The 15,057-nt window shown below is 36.0% G+C and overlaps 1 protein-coding gene across 2 annotated transcripts in view; it reads right to left on the minus strand.

Annotated features, from left to right (window-relative positions):
* Nucleotides 1-2,374: 2,374 nt before the first annotated feature.
* LIN7A (lin-7 homolog A, crumbs cell polarity complex component) overlaps nucleotides 2,375-15,057 on the minus strand; it is a 151,356-nt gene continuing 138,673 nt past the window's right edge. For both annotated transcript variants that reach the window (XM_001087299.5, XM_028829755.2), the window contains one exon: nucleotides 2,375-7,602. The gene's annotated coding sequence lies outside the window, so the exon portion shown is untranslated. The remainder of the gene's footprint in view (nucleotides 7,603-15,057) is intronic.

Consider the following 15,057-nt stretch of genomic DNA (forward strand, 5'->3'; position numbering starts at 1 on the left):
CTCCCTGCCAGAAGTGGAGTCTACAGAAGCAGGCAGGCCTCCTTGAGCTGTGGTGGGTTCCACCCAGTTCAAGCTTCCCGGCCCCTTTGTTAAACTACTCAAGCCTCAGCAATGGCGGGTGTCCCTCCCCCAGCCTCGCTGCCACCTTGCAATTCTCAAGACTGTTGTGCTAGCAGTGAGCGAGGCTCTGTGGGCGTGGGACCCTCCAAGCCAGGCACGGGATATAATCTCCTGGTGTGTCGTTTGCTAAGACTGTTGGAAAAGCACAGTATTAGGGTGGGAGTGACCTGATTTTCCATGTGCCGTCTGTCACAGCTTCCCTTGGCTAGGAAAGGGAATTCCCTGACCCCTTAGGCTTCCATGGTGAGGTGATGCCTCACCCAGCTTCGGCTCACACTCGGTGGGCTGCACCCACTGTCCTGCACCCACTCTCTGACAGGTCCCAGTGAGATGAACCTGGTACCTCAGTTGGAAATGCAGAAATCACCCATCTTCTGCATTGCTCATGCTGGGAGCTGTAGACTGGAGCTGTTCCTATTCGGCCATGTTGGAACTGCCCCTCTCTTCCTAATATTTTCGCTAGAAATTAGGTTACTGAGAGTTAAAATTGTAGTTAATATATGTAATTAAAACTACTGGATATGAAAAAAACAATTATTTATACAGAATGTATAAACAAAAGCAAGATATGCTTTTGGTGAGGAAAGTTGTAAAGGCATAAAAATGTGTGTTGACATAAAAATAATTTTGTCTAGTGTAGAAGTTTCTTAAAAATTTCAAATTGAATACGAAATAGGTAAAACTAAATGAATATAGGGAGTTTGGAAGAGCAAGAAAATGTAAAACAAAAAGGGTGTATGAAAATCTTGTGTGGCTAAAAGATGACAGATCTGATAGATTTAAAAGGTTTTATTACAATTAGCTTTAGTGTTGATAATACACTAATCCAAAAGTAAAATTTGGTTTTCTGTTTTGAACAAAAATTTAATGTAGTGTTAACATGTCAGTAAAATGTTTTTGTTCACCTTTTGAGTAAAAAGCAAAAAATAAGAAACAGTGATAAGAGAGAGAGACATATTCCATCTCATGGTGTATCTCTCAGGTATTTTGATTGTCTGGAAAACCGGGTCTTCTTTCAAAGTATAAAAGTTTTTGCTTTTTTGAAAATCTTTAAATTACTATTTCGGCTACATGAATGATCATTATTTTACAGTGACCTGTGATTCTATTTTGGTTAAGTGTTTTAAAACACATATTTGACAGGTTTCCTAAAATCAAATTTCATCTTCATAATTAAGTCTTTTTTTTTTTGACCCCTAAAGTTAGGATGCTAGAGAAGGACCTGCAGCATCCAAAGGCGAGAGAAATAGAATTATTTGATGTGTTAAATTACATGGGAAGCCTTATCAAATAAGAAATGATGTTTAACCTTCTTTGAGTTGTATTTCATAAATATGTTATTAATATATGTTCCAAAATTGTATGGCATTCTTAAAATTCTGATATGTCTGGGTATAGACTATCACTCATAACTACGGTTAATATGTTAAATTATTGTAGACTACAGAAATAACCAAATTTCCTGTGGATTGTGTCCTTATGCCTATCTTAAGTCATTTCCACAGTTAATTGCTTAATTCTGATGCAGTTTCTGAAAACTTCACGAGCAAGCAAAATCCTAGAATCTTGTGTCTTCAAGGAGGTTCATTAAAGGATGGAAAGGACACTAATAAGCATTCCTGAATATAGGTTCCTGGTAACTAATGACCATATCATTTGAATGGGGTAAAAATTCCCTTTATGATATCTTTTATAATAAGCCAGTAAACTAAGTAGGTGTTTTCCTCAGTTTTCTGAGCTGTCCCAGCTGAACCCAAGGAAGGGCTTGTGGGAACCTCAGTCTCCAGCCAGTCAAAGGACAGGTGACAACCTACTACTTGCAATTGGCATCTTAAGTAAGCTAAGTGTTGTGAGACTGAGCCCTCAATCTGTGGAATCTTCACCATCTTCAAGTAAATAGTTTCAGAATTAAATTGAATTATAGGATATCCAGTTGGTACCTGCTTGGAAAATTGTTGGGGCGGGGGTGGGTAGGGAAACCTTTACATTTGGTCACAGAAGTGTTCTATATTGAGTTTGAGACTAGAAAGCAAAAAAAAAAACAAAAAACAAAAAACACAACAACAAAAAAATTGTCTTTTCCTTTACAGAATCTAAGCCCTCAATAGAATGACACCACTGTGTGGTCAGGAATGGAGAAACCCAAGAAAATTTAGCATCCCAATATTCAGGTGTCTTCAGTATGTAAAAATTCTTTTACATCCATGCTTTAAAAGAACTTAAAGTCATTTGATAATGAAAACAATACTTCCAGTTTGGTGTCTAATACTTTTACTTCCCAGCAGCATAATACCACTTTGGTCAGGTTGAACCACTGCACAATTTTGCAGCTTTTTCAGAAAAATAATGAAAACAATTGGAAAGACATGATGTACATGCAAGTGGTGAGAAAATGATACTATTGTCCAATCCTTCCCCATAAATGTAAAATATCCTTAGTTCATCTCCAAACTGTGTATTTGTTATAAGCCCTTATATCAGGGATTTTGTTTCTTTCAGTTTTTGTAGCACCAAATAGACACAGTGGCTAACAAGAAATAAATCTGAAAAGTCACTGAAATATTTATCACATGTCAGAAATTTTCTGATCTATACCTTTAACCATGTTCCTGGCTTCACATATTCTTCTTAAGAACTATAACATAAGATTGAGTTCTCACCCTGTATTTGCTACTGATGTGATTTGTTTACCATGAATAATACTTCATTAATATCTTTTGTATATTACTTTACAATTTCCAAGTATTTTATATACAGTGACTCACTTAGTGACTCATTCATTTCAGTGTAATGGTGTCCCCCCAAACCACAGATAATGATTAGACACATGAGCTCTTGTGTCAGACTGCGTGGGTTCAAATCCCGGTTCCACCTGCTAGCTGTGTGGCCTTGGACAAGTCACATAATATATCTGTGCTTCAGTTTTTTTAATCTATAAAATGGAACCTACTGAATAGAGTTGTTGAAGGGATTTAATGAGATAGTCCATAAAAGCACTCAGCACAGTAGCTAGAAAATAGAGCTGCATAAATGTTAGTTATTAATAAATTACTTACCTACCTCACCGGGGTATAACTGTGGTTTATAGATAAACTAAGCAGCATTTTCGAGCAGTGTTTTTATAAAAGCAAGCTCACATAAATCCGTGCAGGGAGTATTTCATGATTTCCATGGGGTGAGGAATTTTATTTTCTCTATCAGGTGTGAAGAGGACCCAGTGGACAGTAAACTCTCTAGTTATTGCTAGGGTAAATGTGGGAGAGTTTCTCACAGTAAACTCCACAAGGGATTGTGTCTGTTTTGTTTGCTGTTGCATTTCCAGAACCTAGCATGCACTAGGTACACAATACATATTTGTTAAATGAATAAACACAGGGAAACATCTGAATAAGTGTGTGATTAAACTTCAGCTTAGTATATTCTAGGAATCAAATATGAAAGGATAAGTGATCTTTTGAAAGTAGGAAGAGATTTAGGGATGGTGTCTCCAATTATTATGAATTTCTTAGAGAACGGTTGTTAATAAATATCAAAGGGATAATATGCGTAATGATCTTTTTATATAAAAATGACAACATCTTTTATAAAATTTAAAAATGGGGCTTTATGTTTGAGTCATTCCTGCCAGAAAATTCAGAAAGCTTATATAAAGAACTAGAAAGGTTGGGTTCAATTCAGTGTAAAAACTCTGTATCCCCAAACATTGTTCCTTATCCACTGTTCAAATGTCCTCAAATCTTTGAAGTCTTTAATTAATGAAATTCCAAATTAATACATCTAAAAAGTTTTTATAAAGACTCAGTTATGGTTCCAACCATGAAATTTAGAAATCATAGTGACAATCAGTATAATATAAGCTGGTAAAATCTGTGAGATTTTCAGAAGGTAAAATCCATTTTTTGTCTATTCATTAATTCAGTCATTTATTCATCCAACAAATACTGAGTTGTGCCAGACAGAGGTCAAGGCAGTCACAGCCCTTTCGCTATAGAGGTTTCCAGCTAGAGAGGGATGAGATGGGTCAGGTCACCCCGTATTTTGGAAGATCTTTTCCGTGTTGGCCTCCCTGAATCTTCAGAGCATTGAGTTCTATGTTGTCTAAAGCTGGTCTTATGAACAGGCTGTGTCTGTATGATAAAAACAAACTAGCTAAAAGATGAGAAATTCTGGCATTATTCACACATCCACACATATCTATAGATGTTTAAAATAATGTAGACAAAATATTTCACCTCTTGGAGTCCTACAGGCACAGTTGAGTAACAGGAAATGAGATAAGATCAGTTTGATGTCACAGTTGAAAACTGCATTTGTAAATTGTGTAATCCATCTCGAGCCAAGTTCTTTGGAGAGAGCCTAAAATCCTTAAAAAGCCTATGCATGCTAGATTTTGCATTTAGATCTAAGTATTGTCTTAAAAGATTGTGATTGTTCACATAACTGGAGAATTCCCTATTGACTACATGATTGAGGAAACACAAGTCTGTTATTCTTTCCAAAGTCAATTGTAACTTAAGCTCATTATCTCCCTGCAGATGTTCTGTTTCAAATGACAACAGAATCAAAATGCAAATGCTACAGTGAAAAGGCTTGAAAGCTCTCTTTTACTGAACTATACTCCATGTATTTGTCTTCAAAATCATAGCAGGAAAAAGTTTAGAAAAATCTATCCCACTGACCACTGACCTAAAAAAGGGAAAAAATTAAATTTCACCAGGATTTCTGGTGATATCGTAGCAGTTTTTTTTTTATTTTTGACTTTTAATACCTAATTTGTTTATTACATTGAATTGAGCTTCATGTCAGAGCAATGCAGGTTTTTAGTTTAATATAATCTGGGACATGTCAGTGGCTCTAATATGATCATTAATAATGAAGATAATTAGTATAACACAAGTTGTGGTAATTTTTTCCCTCTTCTTCTGGTTTCAGTGAAACTTAGGAGAACCACAAGTGGCTTAAGTCTTAGTGATCGCTACTTCTGATTAAAGCTTTAGGAAAAGGCTTACATTTCAACCAATAAGATTTTACTGAAGGAAAATGGTCATTTGTATATGAGACCACTCTGAAGTATAATCTGTCCTTAGAAGTCCTAGGTGTGATGGATTGCCTCTTTACTTTGACAAACAATCTGGCATACCTTTATCAACACTTAGCATTAAGCAAATGAAGTGTAAATACAAAGGCTTCTAGAAAACACAAATGTAAGCTATCTTACCACTTGATAGTTGTTTCTGTAACACTGTGACAATATTTGTATTGATGTGAAACCATATGATAACTTTAATATTGAACAAACACTTATGACTAAGTGAAAACATACTCACTCACCTTAAGCTCCAAATTTATACAATGTATTGAAATGTGTTGAAATGACCATTTTCTCATGGCAAGGGTTCATTGATTTCCCTTTATGAGAATCCTGTGGCATTGCCTGAATAGCTTTAATATATCTTTGTTAAATGATAACTAAAATATATGTTTTATTAAATTTTTCTTATAAAAATGTGAACTATCTCTTTCAAACTGAATAATACATCGTCTCCATTCATTCCCTTTTATCATGCTTGTCTATTTTGTAAATCTATTTTACATAACATTCAGGGTCCTCACTGACCCCACCCCACCACCCCCGTTGTCTCTAGTAAAAAATGATATGTATTCAAGGATGGGAATCTGTTACCACAGCGGGGCATTGTTGAAATTAGCGAACGTCCTAGTTTCCTTGCTGTTTTTCCTCTGGTGAGGGATGCATTGTGAAGAGCAGGGAAAACCTGGTATTGACAATACTATCACCCAACAGGGCATAATAAAATGTGCTGGGTAGTTTTGATTGGTTTTGTTTTATTTACAAGAAGACAGTCTAAACTGAGCTTCATACATTTCTATTTTGGGGGATTATCTGAAGTGTCCAATTGTATTGTATCTTGGGGAATCAATTTCTGTATTTGAGAATAAGGAATATTCAAATATTTGTCTCTGGTTTCCTGATCTATTTTGAATACTTCAACTAAGCAATTATCCTTTTCTCAGATACATTTCTGTGCTTAAGGTATTCAAATGCTTAAATAATTATTGCTTCCTATTTATTTCATAAAGATCAGACTTAGGTGCCTAGATTTACCATAAACCAAAAATTATGACCTGTAAAGGTAGTTCTAACAGATTATTTTCTAGGGAATGATATTTTCTGAAAGATGGTATCTCACTGTCTATTTACCTATGGGAATATATTAACAAAGTAGGTGGTTTTTTTTTTTTTTTTTCTCTATAGAGGAAGCAGCATCTGCCATTCACAATATTGATATCACTGGTTTCCATCTGCCCAATTATAAGAGAAATAATATTTGTTTATGTTAGAGTGCCAAAAATATCTAGTTTATATTTGGGGAAATTGACCTAAACTTTGTGTGACATAAATATTTGAATATATATGCACATATAATTTAGTTTTGCTAAGTTTTAAAATACGAAATAGGCTTCCATGACAGCACATCAGTGTCAGTAGAGTTTAGATTTCTTCAATGTTTATCAATCAAAAAGTATAAAACTCAACAAAAAATATTGAGAGTGGGGTTATGTATATAACATATGAGAATCTGTTCACGGGGCTAGGTCCTTTGCTAGTATTCTCTTACTAGATTCTTAACACTTGGTAAGAAAAGAACCTAAGTTGTAACGAATGCACTCTGATAATATATATTTTGTAGAATAAATATACATTATATTCTGTTGGAATTAATAATAATAGATACAAGCAATAATTAGATCAAAAACTACAGTGCTAGAGTTCCTACCCTTGCTTCTAACAAACTGAAAGTTGAGCTAAAATTGGTCCATTCTATTAATGCATAATAAAATTCGTGGAAACAAAATAAAAATCCGACTGCTTCTAGAACCTGAAGAAAATATAAATATACTATGATACCTTGCGATTTTCAAGAGGAAAACAGAGGTTGAACTTGCAATAAACTGGAATTCCAATTCAGACAACTCAGCACTATGGATTGTGGAGCAGGTCAGGGTAAGGGGCAATGTGTAGGTTTCTGTTACGTGGCAACACCCTTTGAACTGATGCAGTTTGAATTATAGCCTAATGAGGGGTTTGCTAATATCTGGAAAAGCTATGGACCCAAGATTCACTCAATCTTGGCCCTGGTGATTTATTTAAAAGTCACAGACTTTATTCTTCTTACACTGTTTCAGTTTGCAGACTAGAAAACCTCTCCCTCTGCACACTGAGAATTCCCACTGCCGTGAATGGAAGGTCAATGTATGTAAAGCCCACGTGAGCAGTGGCGGTTCAAGCCCAGAGAAAGAAGGTGTCGAGTTGCCTTGGTAAAGAATTTATACACCATGTGTTCACAGCTTCTTGACAGGTATAATTATCTGTGTTGTCTTTTACTATGTGCTGGGATTCTGAAGCACGATTTCAAATTTGTGACTATAGGATGTTTGATCAAGTAGCTTTCCCTCAAGGGCCTGAAAGGGAAAAAGAGTGAAGAGAAATCAGTGATTAGTATTCATTTGTCAACTACAATATGCTAAAAATATCAAAAGAGCATATGCTATGTGAGAACAGCAAGGATTATTTTGGGTGCTATCATTCTTGCACCATCTTCCACATATGAAAAAATTCGTTTGATGTTTGCAAAGGAAGTAATTATCAAATGAAGATGGAAAAGCCACAGTTGTTCCCTAAAATGAAATAAAGAACACCAGTTTGGAAACATTTCAAATGTAAAACATTTCTCTCTTCCATTTCCAGATGATTCTATTTTTCCTCATGAAGGCAAAGAATAACCAACATTTATGTTATGACTCTTAGGGCTTTTTGTAGTGCTTTTGTTGAGGTGGAAGCCAGCAAAACCTCCCTCTGCTGGGCTGGAAGCACCAATATTCCTTCTCTGACGCAGACATTAAATCTGTCTCTCTTCATGAGGTCAGCCTGACACCACGTGGAACAGAATAGGCAATTGCCTCTATGGTCAGATTTTGGGGAGCAGTCTTGCCAGACACTTCCCCCCATACCTGCCACTCTTCCACGATTAGGGGGTCATTTCTTTCAGAAAGAACAGTGATTTTTACATCTTTGTTCTCTAAGCTGCAGATATTTTTATTTCAGTGAATGCCAAGCACCATATTGAAAACAGATTTTAACAAAATTGTTCTGTTTACTTTACGTCAACACTCTCCAGCTGCCGTGCTTTAGAGAGATGTGCCCAACCTCCCCTGGGGTCTACTGAGTGGTTTGAACACCGTGCATAAAGCCATTGTGTTTCCTCAGGAGTCACTGAGATATTATATAACAACACATGAGCGTTAACATTTTAACTATTACAACATCACCACTCTGACTACTACTCCTATGACTAATGAAAATTTATGGAGTGCTCACTAAGTGTCACACAGTTTGTTAAGAGTTTCACTTTTTTTTCATATTTAATCTCCACAACAGACCATTTTACTGAAATCTTAGATTGAATAACTTCCTAAAGGTCATTTAGCTGTACAGTGACCAGAGATCTAGACTGAGTTCTTTTTTTTTTTTGAGATGAAGTAAATCTTTGCTTCCCGGGCTCAAGCGATTCTCCTGCCTCAGCCTCCTGAGTAGCTGGGACTATAGGCATGTGCCACCAACCCCAGCTAATTTTTGTATTTGTAGTAGAGATGGGGTTTCCCCATGTGAGCCAGTCTGGTCTCAAACTCCCGACTTCAGGTGATCTGTCCGCCTTGGCCTCCCAAAGTGCTGGGATTACAGGTGTGAGCCACCGTGCCTGGCCTAGAGGCTGAGTTCTTAATGAATGATATGATAATATAATTACATGTCCTGAAGGAATGGGACTCAGAACAGGTGAGTTTGGGTAAGTCTTGGATCTTTTCACCTATCCAGGGCAGGAGTCAGCCTGAGAGAAAGCACTGGGCATTCAACATGTGGGCCACTGACATACCTGTTGGGAAGAACCAGCTGCAACAAATGTTAATATTGCCCTCAGTTATGATTTATAATTTAACTGATTAACAATTTATTTTTAACAAAAGCTTCTTTTCCATATTAGTGTGAATCTGGTTGATCAAATTGCCTTACTAACTCTTAAAAGAGCCATTGTGGTAGAAGAATAGTGCCTCCTCATCCACTAAATGTTAAGTCCACATCCTAATCTCCAGAACCTATAAATATGTTAGATTACATGACAGGGAAATTAAGGTTGTAAATGAAATTAAGGTTGCTAATCAGCCTATGTTAAAATAGGAAAATTATCTTGGATTATTTAGTTCAACCCAATGCAATTAAAAGTGGAAGAGGGATGTGTCAAAGGAAAAAAATCACAAGAGAAATTTAAAGAATATTTTGAACCAAGTAAAAATGAAAAATAAAAATGTTTTGATAAGTTGTGGGAACAAAAAAATGAATCATCTATACCTCTTCCCTAGGAAACTAGAAAAAGGGCAAATTAAATCTAAAGTAAGCAGAAGAAAACAAATAATAAAAATTAATGCAGATTAATTTTTCATTAATAAAAATTAATGTGGAAGAAATCAATGAAATTGAAAATAGGAAATTAATAGAGAAAATCAATGAAATCAAAAGCTGATTCTTTAAAATGATAAATAAAAACCAAGCACTGTGGTGCATGCATGTAGTCCCAGCTACTCAGGAGACTGAGATGGAAGGATTGTGTGAGTCCAGGAATTTAAGTTCAGCCTAGGCAACATAGCAAGACCCCCTATCTCAAAAAAAATAAAATAAAAAGACTGATAAAATCAATAAACTTCTAGCCATGCTAACAAAAAGGAAGAGAGGACACAAATTATTACCAATATTAGAAATGAAAGGAGTCACATCACTACAAATACCATGGACATTAAAAGGATATTAAACAAAATACTATGAACAACTTTATATCCACCATTTTGATAACCGAGATAAAATGGACCAATTCCTTGAAAGACACAATCTGCCAAAACTCACATAAGAAGAAATAGACAATTTGAATAAGTCTATATTTATAAAAGAAATTGAATCAATAATTAGTAACATTCCAAAGCAGGAAGTACCATACCCTGATAGGTTCACTGGAGAATTCTACCAAAATTTAAGAAGTAAGTTATACCAATTGTCTATAATTGCTTTCAGCATATCAGACAGAAGCAGAGGGAATACTTCCTAACTCATTCTATATGGCCAGCATTACATTAATACCAAAGCCAGATGAAGACACTAGAAGGAAAAAAAACCTAACTACACACCAATATCTCTCATGAAAATAAATTTAAAAATCCTCAACAAAAGTTAGCAAATCAAATCCAACAAGATATAAAAATGTTAATGACCTTAATGTCCATTCATAAGAGATTGATTATTGTATACCTAGACAGTAAGACTTTACACAGATATTTAAACTGTAGACCTAAGTCTACTAATGTTAACCATATTGTTTAATTTTTAAAAATCAGGCTATAATTTAGTATGTAAAATATGAGTGAAAATAAGCATATATATATATATATAAACACATACATATAAACATACATATATAGAAATTACATGTCTGGAGAAAAAACAACGTGTACTAAAATGAAGTGAGATCATAGCTGAAAGGTTAATTTATTCTTTATACTTCTCTACTGTCTAAAAATTTTGCAATGAAAAAGTGTCACTTTCATAGACAATAAACATCAAATGTAAATCAGTAGAAATAAATTAAACAGTTTTACAAGCACCAAGACAACAACACAAATGAAAGAGGGGGACAGAAAAGAGCATTGTAATGAAGGCAGAGGTCAGAGAAATGCAATGTGAGAAGGACTCCACCACCGCTACTGGTTTTGAAGATGGAGGAAGGGCCCAGGAAGCAATGAATTTTTCCCCCAGAGCCCCCTAAAGCCCAGTAAAACTGTGTTGGACTTCTATCCTACAGAATTACAAGATATATTTTTAAAATTTGATATTCAATTGGCAAATAATAATTGTATATGTTTGTGATGTACAAATTTCTGATGTACAAATACATTTGTGATGTACAAATATATTAAATTGATGTTTTGATATGTTTACAATGTGAAATGATTAAACAAGATAAAATAATTAACACATTTTATCACCACACACACTTATTTTTTGTGGTGGAAATATTTAAAATCTATCCTTTTAACAATTTTGAAATAGACATTATTATTTAACTCATCATTCTGTGCAATAGATCACTGAAGCTTATTCCTCCTGTCTAACTGAAACTTTATACCCTTTGGTCAACTTCTCCCCTTTCTTTTCCTGTTCACCCTTCTTCTGAAACCTCTGATAATCACCATTCTCCTCTCTACTTCTATGAGTCTTTTTTTTTTTTTTTTGAGACAGAGTCTCCCTCTGTCGCCCAAGCTGGAATGCAGTGGTGCGATCTCGGCTCACTGCAACCTCCACCTCCTGGGTTCAAGCGATTCTTCTGCCTCAGCCTCCTGAGTAGCTGGGATTACAGGTGCACCACCACGCCTGGCTAATTTTTGTATTTTTAGTAGAGACAGGGTTTCACCATATCGGCCAGGCTGGTCTCAAACTCCTGACCTCGTGATCCATCAGCTTCGGCCTCCCAAAGTGCTGGGATTACAGGTGTGAGCCACCGCACCCGAAGAAGTCTAACTTTTTTAGATTCCACTTATAGGTGAGAAATGTGGCATTTGTTCTTCTGTGCCTCGCTTATTTCACTTAGCACAATGTCTTCCAGGTTCATCCATGTTGTTGCAAATGACAGGATTTCCCTCCCTTTTGAGGCTGAATAGTATTCTGTTATGTATATTCATTTAACTGATGCTGGACACCTATGTAGCTCCTTTATCTTAGCTAGTGTGAACAATGCTGCAATCTACATGTACTGCAGGTATCCTTTTAACATGCTAATTTCGATTCATTTGGATATATCCCCAGAAGTGAGATTGTTGGATCATATGGTGGTTCTAATTTTAGTTTTTGAGGACCCTCCTCTATATTTTTTCCCAAAATGTCTGTATTAATTTACATTCCCACCACTGTTGCATAAGGATTCCTCTTACTCCACACCTTTGCAAACACTTGTTATATATTTTTTTCTTTTTTAAAATTTAAAATTTTACTTTTTTTTTTTTTTTAACAGATGGGGGTCCCACTGCGTTGCCCAGGGTGGACTCAAATTCCTGGACTCAAACAACCCTCCTGCCTCACCTCCTCCTCCTCTGTAGCTGGGACTACAGGTGCTTGCTACCACATCTGGCTTTGTCTTTTTTTTTATAATAGCCATTCTAAGAGGTGTGAGGTGAGATCTCACTGTGGTTTAAATTGCATTTCCCTGATTATTAGTGACAATGAGCATTTTTCATGCATCTGTTGGCTATTCCTTAGGCTTCTTTTGAGAAATGTCTATTAAGTCATTTCCCCATTTTTGATTGGGTTGTTTTCTTGCTATTGAGTTTTTTAAGTTTCATACATATTTTGGATATTAGTCCTTTATCAGATGTATGGTTTGCAAATATTTTCTTCTAATCCATGGGTTATTTCTTCAGTCTGTTAATTGTTTCCTTTGCTGTGAAGAAGCTATTTAGTTGGGCAGAATCCTGTTCATCTATTTTTACTTTTGTTGCCTGTGATTTTGGGAATGTATCCAAGAAATCTTTGCCCATATCAATGTTGTGGAGCATTTCTTCTATTTTTGTCTAGTAGTTTCATAGTTTCAAGTCTTACAGTTAAGCTTCCAATCCTTTTAAGTTGGTTTTGTTATGGGGTGAGATAAGGGTCCAATTTCATTCTTCTTCTTTGGATATCCAGTTTTCCCAACACCACTGATTGAAGAGATTGTCGTTTTTCCATTACACGTTTTTGGTGCCTTTGTCAAAAATCAATTGACGGTAAATATGTGGATTTATTTCTGGGTTCTCTAGCTTGTTCCATTGGTCTATGTGTCTCTATGTCAGTGGCATGCTGTTTTGATTACCATAGCTTTGTAATAGACCCCAAGGTCAGGTAGTGTGAAGGCTTCAGTCTGGTTCTTTATGCTCAAAGTTGATTTGGCCATTTGATATCTTCTGTGGTTCCATACACATTTTGGGATTTTTTTTCCTACTTCTGTGAAAAATGACGTTGGAATTTTGATAGTAAGAGCACTGAATTCTACAGCATTACAGGAGACAATAAATTTGTGTTATTTTAAGGTACTATATTTGCGGTAGTTTTTATGGTAGCCATGGAAAGCTAATGCATCTTTGAGGATGAAGTACTTTAAAGGATGGGGTACTATTTTAAAGGTAATTGATAAGGGTGATTTGGATAACTGCATGAGACTGAATCCCCAGACAGTTCACAAACATGTCTGTGAAGTGGGGTCAGGAAAAGTAAGGGCAAGTCCCACTGAACAAAGAGGCAGTGTGGCAATATGAGTAAGAGCAAGAGGCTTTAAAGCCCATGTTCCTGGGTTTGAATCATGGCCCTATTACTTGTTACAATAGATGTGAAATGTTACGCACATTTTAAAAACTCCTATATACTTCAGTTTCCTACTTTATTTTTAATTTTTTTAATTTTTAATTTTTGTGGGTACATGATGTATATATTTATGGGGTACATGAGATGTTTCGATACAGGCATGCAATGTGTAATCATCACATCATGGAAACTGGGGTGTGCATTTTCTTAAATATTTTTCCTTTGCATTACAAACAATCCAGTTATACTCATTTAGTTATTTTTAAGTGTACAGCTAAATTGTTATTGACTATAGTCACCCTGTTGTGCTGTCAAATACTAGGCCTTATGCATTCATTGTGTTTCTGTACCCGTTAATCATCTCCACCTCCCTCCCCACTCCTCCACTATCCTTCCCAGCCTCTGGTAACCATCCTTTTACCTTCTAGCTCCATGGGCTCAATAGCTTTGATTTTTAGTTCCCACAAATAAGTGAGAATATGTAATGTTTGCCTTTCTGTGCTTGGCTTATTTCACTTAACGTAATGATCTCCATGCTGTTGCAAATTACTGATTTTTTTTTTTTTTTTTTTTTTTTTTTTTTTTTTTGAGACAGAGTCTTGATCTGCCATCCAGGCTGGAATGCAGTGGCATGAACTTGGCTCACTGCAACCTCCACCTCCTGTGTTCAAACTATTCTTGTGCCTCAGCCTCCGAAGTAGCTGGGATTATAGGTGTGTGTCACCAGCTCCGGCTAACTTTTTTTTTTTTTTTTTTTGTATTTTTACTAGAGATGGGTTTTTGCCACGTTGGCCAGGCTGGTCTCAAACTCCCAGCCTCAAGTGATCCGGCCGCTTTGGCCTTCCAAAGTATTGCGATTACAGGTGTGAGCCACCGTGCCTGGCATAAATCTCATTCTCTTTTATGGCTGAATAGTGCTCCATTGTGTATAAGTACCACATTTTCTTTATCCATTCATCTGTTGATGGACACTTAGGTTGCTTCTAAATCTTGGCTAATGTGAACAGAGCTGCAGCAAACATGGGAGTGCAGATATCTGCAGTGAGAACCTCCAAACTGTTCTCCATAGTGGTTGTACTAATTAGTTTGCTACTTTAAAACAAGATGAAACATAGTACCTAATCTTCATAAGGCTATTGAAAAGATTAAGTAATTTAATATATATGAAGCACTTAAAAGAGTTCTTGGCACACACTAATTGTTTAATAAGTGTTAGTCAGCTTTATGATTATTTCTGTCCAGTGTTCTGCTTGGAAACTCTGGGTTCCTTGTGTTCAATTTTATTGGAGTCATCCCCTGGAACTTGGTTTTCTCAGTGACTGACTGGGCTGATAGTTTTGGTAGTAATCCCCTGGATTAGATCATCAGGATCATGTATGTGGTAATGCTAGAAGAAGGTAGAGAAGGCTTTTAAAGGTAGGCAAAATAAAGAAAATGGGGGGTCTTCAGAGTAAGGGAAAAAGAGATTTGGGGAGGCTACCGGCAAA

Source organism: Macaca mulatta, chromosome 11 (genome assembly GCF_049350105.2).
Source record: "Macaca mulatta isolate MMU2019108-1 chromosome 11, T2T-MMU8v2.0, whole genome shotgun sequence".
Lineage (NCBI taxonomy): Eukaryota > Metazoa > Chordata > Mammalia > Primates > Cercopithecidae > Macaca > Macaca mulatta.